The sequence below is a fragment of the Canis lupus genome, chromosome 3, assembly GCF_048164855.1.
Source record: "Canis lupus baileyi chromosome 3, mCanLup2.hap1, whole genome shotgun sequence".
Lineage (NCBI taxonomy): Eukaryota > Metazoa > Chordata > Mammalia > Carnivora > Canidae > Canis > Canis lupus.
In genome coordinates this window covers 12775589-12783414 of record NC_132840.1, presented here as the reverse complement: position 1 = coordinate 12783414, position 7826 = coordinate 12775589, and the positions used below count along the sequence as shown (strand labels likewise).

Below are 7826 nucleotides of genomic sequence, written 5' to 3'. Positions count from 1 at the left end.
AGCAGGCTCCATGCAGGGAGCCCGACGCGGGACTCGATCCGGGGTCTCCAGGATCACGCCCCAGGCTGTAGGCAGTGCTAAACCGCTGCGCCACCAGGGGTGCCCTCTCCTGACCTTTCTGCAGCCCCAGCCTTGGCCACTCCTGTGTCAAAGCCTGGTCTGCCCCCACTACCCTCGGCTGCCCCCCTTCTCCTCCCCTCCCTCCTGCCCCATCAGCCCTTCCAGTGCCTCCACCTTAGTCCCTGCCGTCTCCCCCTCGCCCTCTCCCCGTATCCTGTGCAAGCCCTCCTGGAGAAGCTCTTCCCTGAGGACTCCTCAGTTTCTCCCTGTTCTCATTTCCACACAGAGTGAGGGAGATTCCCCGCCCTCTCCATTCCCCATCCCAGGAGCTTCACCAGCCTGTACACAAGCCTCCCTCTCCAGGCCCTGCTGATCCTGTCACCCAGCTGTCCTCCCTTCCAACAAAGCCTCTCAAGTCCTGTCACCTCTTCCTCCTGGACGGCCCCCAGCCTCCCTCTGCTCCTGCTGATGCCTCCTTCTGCCTGCCTCCCACATCTGTCCTCCCCCCTCCCCTCCACCACTTCCTCCAGACCCATGGAGGCCCCCTGGCCGGCTCCCCTTCTGCTAGCTGTGTGACTGTGGACACCTTATGAAAGCCTCAGCATGACTGTAAAGTGAGGGCTGTAGAACCCACCTCATAAATGGTCATAAGGATTCAATGATAGAAAGTTCAGCGTAGAGCAACTGCTCAATCAATGTCACAACTGCTATTATTGCTGCTCAGCTCCATGGGACAGCATGGCACAAGTGATCTGCTCCCCCTCTTCCCAGGCAGAGGTACCACCCGTTCTATCCCCCATCTGCTCTTCGCAAGGCCCTCCGTCCTCCAGGCCCAGACCCTTCATCCCTGCTCTGGGCACCCTGTTGTCACCCAGGCCTAGATTCACCATGGGGGTGGGGGTGAAGGGTCCACGGGGCTGTGCACCAGCTGCTCTCCAGCCCACAGCCTATCCTTTCTAGGCTCCTAAACCAGAATCTGTCTGTTGGGCAGCCCTCTGCCCCTATTAAAAAGGAGAGAGAGGCCTAATTAGGATCTGGAACAGGGAGAAGGGATGACCTCACCCTGTCACTTGAGACAGAGAGCAGTGGCCAGACACACAGGGCCCAGCCACGCCAGGATGCCCTGGCTCCCTGGGTTGGGTTGGGTTGGGTTGCCATCTCCGTTACAGCCCTGGGACTGAACAGAGCATGCAGCGCTTCAAAAAGCCGAGCCCTCCTTGGGGCCTCAGAACTGGGGGCTTGGTGTCTGCTTCCTCCCCAGGTGTGGAGGGTTGGGGCAGACACAGGTGCAGTGCAATTGCCAGCCAACCCCAATATCCGGGTCTCGGGTCTCTCGGAAAGCCCCTGGAGGGGAGGGGGTGGGGCGTCTTAGTGCTGGGACGAAGCACAGAGGACTACTTGGTTTGCAAGAAACAGAAACCCAAGTGCAACTAGTTTAAGGAAGGGAGGTGGATTATCAGCCCCTAAAACAAGTCCTGGAGAGGGCCCAGCTTTAGGTACGGCTGGCTCTGCAGGCCTGAACTGGATGTCAGAAACACATCCCTTTCCTTCTCCCTGTTCTGCAACCATCTTTTGGGTTGGTTCTCAGGCAGGCTTTCCCCATGTGGTGGAGAGATGTCCACCAAGGCTCCCGTCGGCCAGCATAGCCACCCCAGCAAAAGGAAAAGTCTCCTTCCTGCTGCTTAGAGCACAGGTCCAAGGCTCTTGTTGGTTGACCTAGCCTGGCTCCTGCATTTGCCCAGGCTAATCCCTGGTGATCAGTGGGCTGGCCAGACCCTCTGCAAGCGGGGCGAAGGGGATGGTGGCAATTTCAGCTGATCTTTGAGGACTTCAAGTCATAACATGGTGGTTCCCAGGGGAGAGCTGGATACAATTACCAGGGGGTCCTGGGCAGGCATCTACCTGTCCAAAGGGACCCAACTAACACAAGAAGGAAGGGACCACTCTTGCTTGAGAGAGGCCCCTCCGCAGGTCCCTTCCTGCTTCTCAGTTGGGCAGCCAGGTCCTGACACCTGCCCACCAAGCTTCCACCTCACTGCTTTCTAAAGGGCGCCTCTGCTTCCTGACCTGTCCCAAGAAGTGGAAAGCAGCTTCTCCTGCAGCTTAGGGAGAAAAACCCTGATGTCCTGCTCATCAGAGCCCTGAGACACGCTCCTCTCCCAGAGACCAAGACCCCATGGCTCTCTGATAACATCAAGATAATAATAACAATAAATAGTTGGCCACCTCCTCATCTTCCCTTCGGGTTGGGTTGTTGGGTGGACTTAGTACCAGTGTTGTTAAGCACTTAGCACACACAGTGCCTGACACGTTGGAAACACCTGGTGAATGAGGTAGGTTGTGTTTCCCAAGATGACCGCCATGATTCCTCTCACCCCAAGCACCCTTCCTTTTTCCACCTTAGTATTCATTTTGTAAGTTGAGATGTGATTGACACCCAGTAAACACCACCCATCTAAAGTGTACAACTTGGCAAATTTTGACATGTATACGCCTGTAAAACCAGCACCACTATCAAGATATTGTATCCATCAAGCTACAAGTTTGCTCGTGTTCCTCTGTCATCCCTCCCTCCACCCCATGCCTAGCATCTCCAGGCAAACTTTGATGTGCTTTCTGTCATCACAGGTTAAGTTTGCATTTTCTAGGCTTTTATACTCTACATGCACTTGAAAAAAAAAAAAAAAGATTTTACCTATTTATTTGAGAGAGAGAGAGAGAAAGCACAAGTAGGGGGAGGAGCAGAGGGAGAGGGAGAAGCAGACTCCCCACTGAGCAGACAGCCTGACATGGGGCTCAATCCCAGGACTCTGGGATCACAATCTGAGCCGAAGGCGGATGCTTAACCGACTGAGCCACCCAGGTGCCCTGTAGGTGCACCTTTTTTTGTCTGGCTTCTTTCACTCAGCCTGAGAGCTTGGAGAGCTGCCCACATTGTTGCATGTATCAACAGTTAATTTTTATTGCTGAATTGTGTTTCACTGTGTACCATAAATTACTTATCTGTTCACCTGTTGATGGACATTTCTGGCTAGGGCAGATAAAGCTGCTATGAACACGCGTTGTCTTCCTTTCTCTGGGATGCTTACCTCGGAGCTGCATGGCTGGGTCATATGGCAAGCGGACGTTTCACTTCTGGAGAAACTGCCCAGCCCGTTTCCAAAACAGAGGAGAGCATCCTTGACAACACTGGGTACGGTCAGTCTTTTTTGTTTAGACGTCCTAGGAGGGGCGTAGCGCTATCTCACTGTGGTTTTAATTTGCACGTCTCATGGCCGATGAAGGGCTGCACCGAGGTGCTGGGAGGAAGCCAGGCAGCAGCGGGCAGAGCTCACGTGTAGGGGTTCAGCCGACGACCAGCCTCCACTGCTGGACAGGTAAAGCAGCCCCAGGGGATGCCAGCCCCCAGTCTTCAGGCCAGCCCCACCCGTGCCACGTAGAGCCCTGACCCCATCAAGCCCTGCCCAAATGACAGATTCATTTGTCATTCATTTGTATCTGCCCAAAACAGACGGTGCGGGTTTTAAATCACTGTTGGGGAAAAAAATAAAAAAATCAATCAATCAATCAATCAATCACTGTTGGGGAGGGGGGTGCCGGGGTAGGTAGTAGAACAGTGAGCCTGGTGGCTGTGATGCTGTGAGTACTAGTGACCTAGTCCTCCTCATCCACCTGTGGTTTATATTCGTCTTCTCGATAAACCCGCAGCCCCTGCAAGACAGACAGCAACTCTTCGTTTCTGGGATCCCAGCCCCAGAGCCTTGCTCCTGACTTTCATTTCTTATCCCTTGAGGTCTTCTCCTTCCACCCCTCACCTTCTCTTAGCCACCTCCCAGGGGACCCGGGCAGAGCTGTAGCAGAGCTTAGGCTCTTCTGGTGGGCTGCCTGGATTTGGATCCTGTCTCTGCTATTTCTTTTCTAAGCTGTTAAGAACTTAACCAAATTCTTTAACCTCTCTGAGCCCAAATTTATCTTCTACAAAATGGGAACAGCAGCACCTACCTCAGAGGGTAGTTGAATCTAAAATGATCCACGTAAAGAACTTAGCCAAGTCAGCCTGGTGCCTGCTACTGCTGTTTCACTGCTGTTTTCTTTTCTTTTTTTAAGATTTTATTTATTCATGAGAGACACAGAGAGAGAGACAGAGACAGAGACAGAGACACACACAGGCAGAGGAAGAAGCAAGCTCCAGGCAGTGAGCCCAACGTGGGACTTGATCCAGGGACTCCAGGGGTTGAAGGCTGGGCTGAAGGCAGGCGCCAACCACTGAGCCACCCAGGGATCCCTTGCTGCTGTTTTCTGATGACTCTGGATATAGAAGCGTCCTCCCTTGGGACGCCTGGGTGGCTCAGCAGTTGAGCGTCTACCTTCAGCTCAGGGTGTGATCCTGGGGTTCTGGGATTGAGTCCCACATCGGGCTCCCTGCATGGAGCCTGCTTATGTCTCTGCCTTTCTCTGTGTCTCTCATGAATAAAAACAAACAAACAAACAAACAAAACCCACCCTTCCTCATTGCCTCTTAGGGAGCTTGTCTGCCCAGCTCCCAGGGGAAAGGCATCAGGTATGTGGGTAGGAGGAGTTAATATCGATTGTTCTAGGCGATTTACAAACATGAAATCATTTGGATTTTTAAAATCTGAATTCTTTCCTTATAGGTCATGTATTGCCAGGCAAAATGCTCTGCCCCTCTGAGCCTGCTTCCTACCCTCCAAGCTGGGGTAACACCGTCTCTCAAACAGGTGAATGTAGGGATATTATAAGGCACCATCCTGACTGGAAGTGAGTCCCTAATACATTATAGCTATTAATACTAGTAACATTTATCCTGTGACACAGCAGGTAACAAATTAATTACTATGGAAGGAAAACAAGTTAAGGGATGACTTTTGAATGTCTATTTTTGGGGGCATTTAAAAAATTTCTGCATTATCTATATTGTTTTAAAATTAAATATCAATTTTAATAAATTTTAAAAATTAATAGATTCACATTAATAAAAATTTAAGTGTGCTATACTGTGTATCACATAAATATTTTTATCCCAATTTATAGGTGAAGAAACTGAGTAACAAATAACTTACCCAGGTTCAAGTAGCCAGCCAAAGCCATGTGCTTGCTTCGGCAGCACATATACCAAAGCCAGAACAGGATTAGAACCCACATCTGCCTGATTCCAGAACCCTTGGCCTTTCCTTGCACTTACTGTCTCGATTCTGGGTAAGTAGCACTTTGGTGCTCAGGCAGCATAATGGATGGGAGTAGCTTCCTAGGGAGAAGCTGGCCCATGCCTGATCCTCCTTAGACCTCTGAAGATGAGGCATCTCCTCTAGAAATCTTCCAGCTGGCAATCCTGGCCTCCTTGCCTTCCCACGGTTGCTCCTTGGAGTCCCCGTCCCTTGGACAGCAGCCATGTCTAGGAAGAAGGGATGTTTCAGAGGTGCCCACAACTGCTTGCCACACCTCTCCCAGGTCCCATGACTCATGGTCTCCCACAAGCGGCAGTCCCATCCCCAGAACCCAAGTGGACGCACCCATGGAGTTGAGGGAGTTAGGGAGGGCTTTAGAACCTCCATAATCACCATCAACTCCCTCCCCTTGAAATAATGAAGCAGCGTCAGGGAAAGTCCTCCAATCCCTACTTCCTGACACTCTTCATTCTTTTCTGGCAGACATCCCACATGTGACCAGTGGCCTCTGGTCAGAGCTCAGTTTCCTGACCATGGCTACGCCACAGCCTTCTTCCTGTTGGCCCTACAGGAATTCAACCCAAGTATTCCAGAAACAACTACACTCTAAAAAAAATTACATAGCTGTGGGGCAGGGGTCGGCCTCTGTCACGGGGCTGGGCCCCAACATTTTGCTCTCGGGGAACCTGGATGGGGACGGGCAAAGACACGCCTCAGGTCAGCAGTGGCACAGGCTCTCCTGACTCCAAGTCACCCACTAATGCTCTTCTCCCTGAAGACCCCACCCTTGCCAGGAACTGGAGAACAAACAACAATATAACACATTGTCTCCAGGGCTTATGAATGTCCCTGCCTGAGGGGAAAAGATGGAGCGAAGGGAAAAGCACTAGACTCTTGTCAAAAATGAGGAAAACCAATGGTTATTCCACAAGAAAGTCCTCAAGCTCACAGAGGAAGCCAACAAGCAGAGCCCCATGGGACTCCGGGGAGGACAAAGAGCCAGCTCCAGACTCTGCTGTGCATATGTCAGCGGGTAGAATGAGGCCAGGGAGGATATTATGGGCATATTTTTTAGTCTTTCTGGAAAGTTTAGGTCTAGTCACTTATCTGTGCCTGGTAAGAGACTCAGGAAACAAAGAGTTGCCTTTGGGGTAAATCCCCAGCAGTGCAGTTGCTGGGTCTTAGGGCAGGTCTATTTTAACTCTTTGAGGAACCTCCACACAGTTTTCCAGAGTGGCTGCACCAGTTCACATTCCCACCAACAGTGTAAGAGGGTTCCCTTTTCTCCGCATCCTCTCCAACATTTGTGGTTTCCTGCCTTGTTAATTTTCCCCATTCTCACTGGTGTGAGGTGGGATCTCATTGTGGTTTTGATTTGTATTTCCCTGATGGCCAGTGATGCGGAGCATTTTCTCATGTGCATGTTGGCCATGTCTGTCTTCCTCTGTGAGATTTCTGTTCATGTCTTTTGCCCATTTCATGATTGGATTGTTTGTTTCTTGCGGCCCAATGTTTCTAGCAGCAATGTCCACTATAGCCAAACTGTGGAAGGAGCCTCGGTGTCCATCGAAAGATGAATGGATAAAGAAGATGTGGTCTATGCATACAATGGAATATTCCTCAGCCATTAGAAACGACAAATACCCACCATTTGCTTCAACGTGGATGGAACTGGAGGGTATTATGCTGAGTGAAGTAAGTCAAGCAGAGAAGGACAAACATTATATGGTTTCACTCATACGGGGAATATAAAAAAACAATGAAAGGGATTATAGGGGAAAGGAGAGAAAACGAGTGGAAAGTATCAGAGAGGGTGACCGAACATGAGAGACTCCTAACTCTGGGAAACGAACAAGGGGTGGTGGAAAGGGAGGTGGGCAGGGGGTGGGGGTGACTGGGTGACGGGCACTGAGGGGGGCACTTGATGGGATAAGCACTGGGTGTTATGCTATATGTTGACAAATCGAACTCCAATAAAAAAATACATATAAAAAAATAAAGAAAGAGTTGCCCTAACCCTGACGTAGGAGCTTGATGTAGGGCATCGGGTTGTCTGGTGAGAGCAGGTGTCCTCAAAGGGAAGACAAAACAGCTTTTGCTCAATTATACACCATGGACAGAACTGTCAGAATGCCTCACAGGGCTCACAGGAGCAGCAGTGAAACAGATACAATTACCTTTAAAGGGAAAAGAAGATTCTGACACAGGACTGGTGTTAAATGTGAAACAGGAAGCCCTCAGCCCAGCAGATCTGTTCTAACTGATCCATCTGCAGATAAAACTGGTGGCTTCACGTAAACACCCTGATCGCAGGCGGCCCTTAGAGCTTCAACCCAAACTCCGCAAGGAAGACGAGGGAGAGAAGCAAGATTTTTCATTTTCTAAGTAGACAAATTTTTAAATATTGCATTAACAAATAAAGCACACATGCATTATGACCCCAAAAATTGTATAGAAAAGGAAATGGTACACATAGGTTTCTCATTGCACATAAATTTTACCCTCTATCTATCCCCCCACCAAAAAAAAACAAAAACAAAACACTTTAAATAAACACTAAACTCTAGTTGATGATATGAA

The 7826-nt window shown here is 50.2% G+C and overlaps 1 long non-coding RNA gene across 2 annotated transcripts; it reads left to right on the top strand.

Annotated features, from left to right (window-relative positions):
• The first annotated feature begins 2784 nt into the window (after positions 1-2784).
• On the top strand, positions 2785-7104 carry LOC140628833 (uncharacterized). Of its 2 annotated transcripts, none has more exons than XR_012026772.1 (4): positions 2785-3437; positions 4716-4799; positions 5113-5277; positions 6766-7104. It is a non-coding gene; the product is annotated as an uncharacterized lncRNA (long non-coding RNA). The 2 variants fall into 2 exon arrangements; XR_012026770.1 differs by having other exon boundaries at positions 2790-3437; positions 6769-7104.
• The last annotated feature ends 722 nt before the right edge of the window (positions 7105-7826 follow it).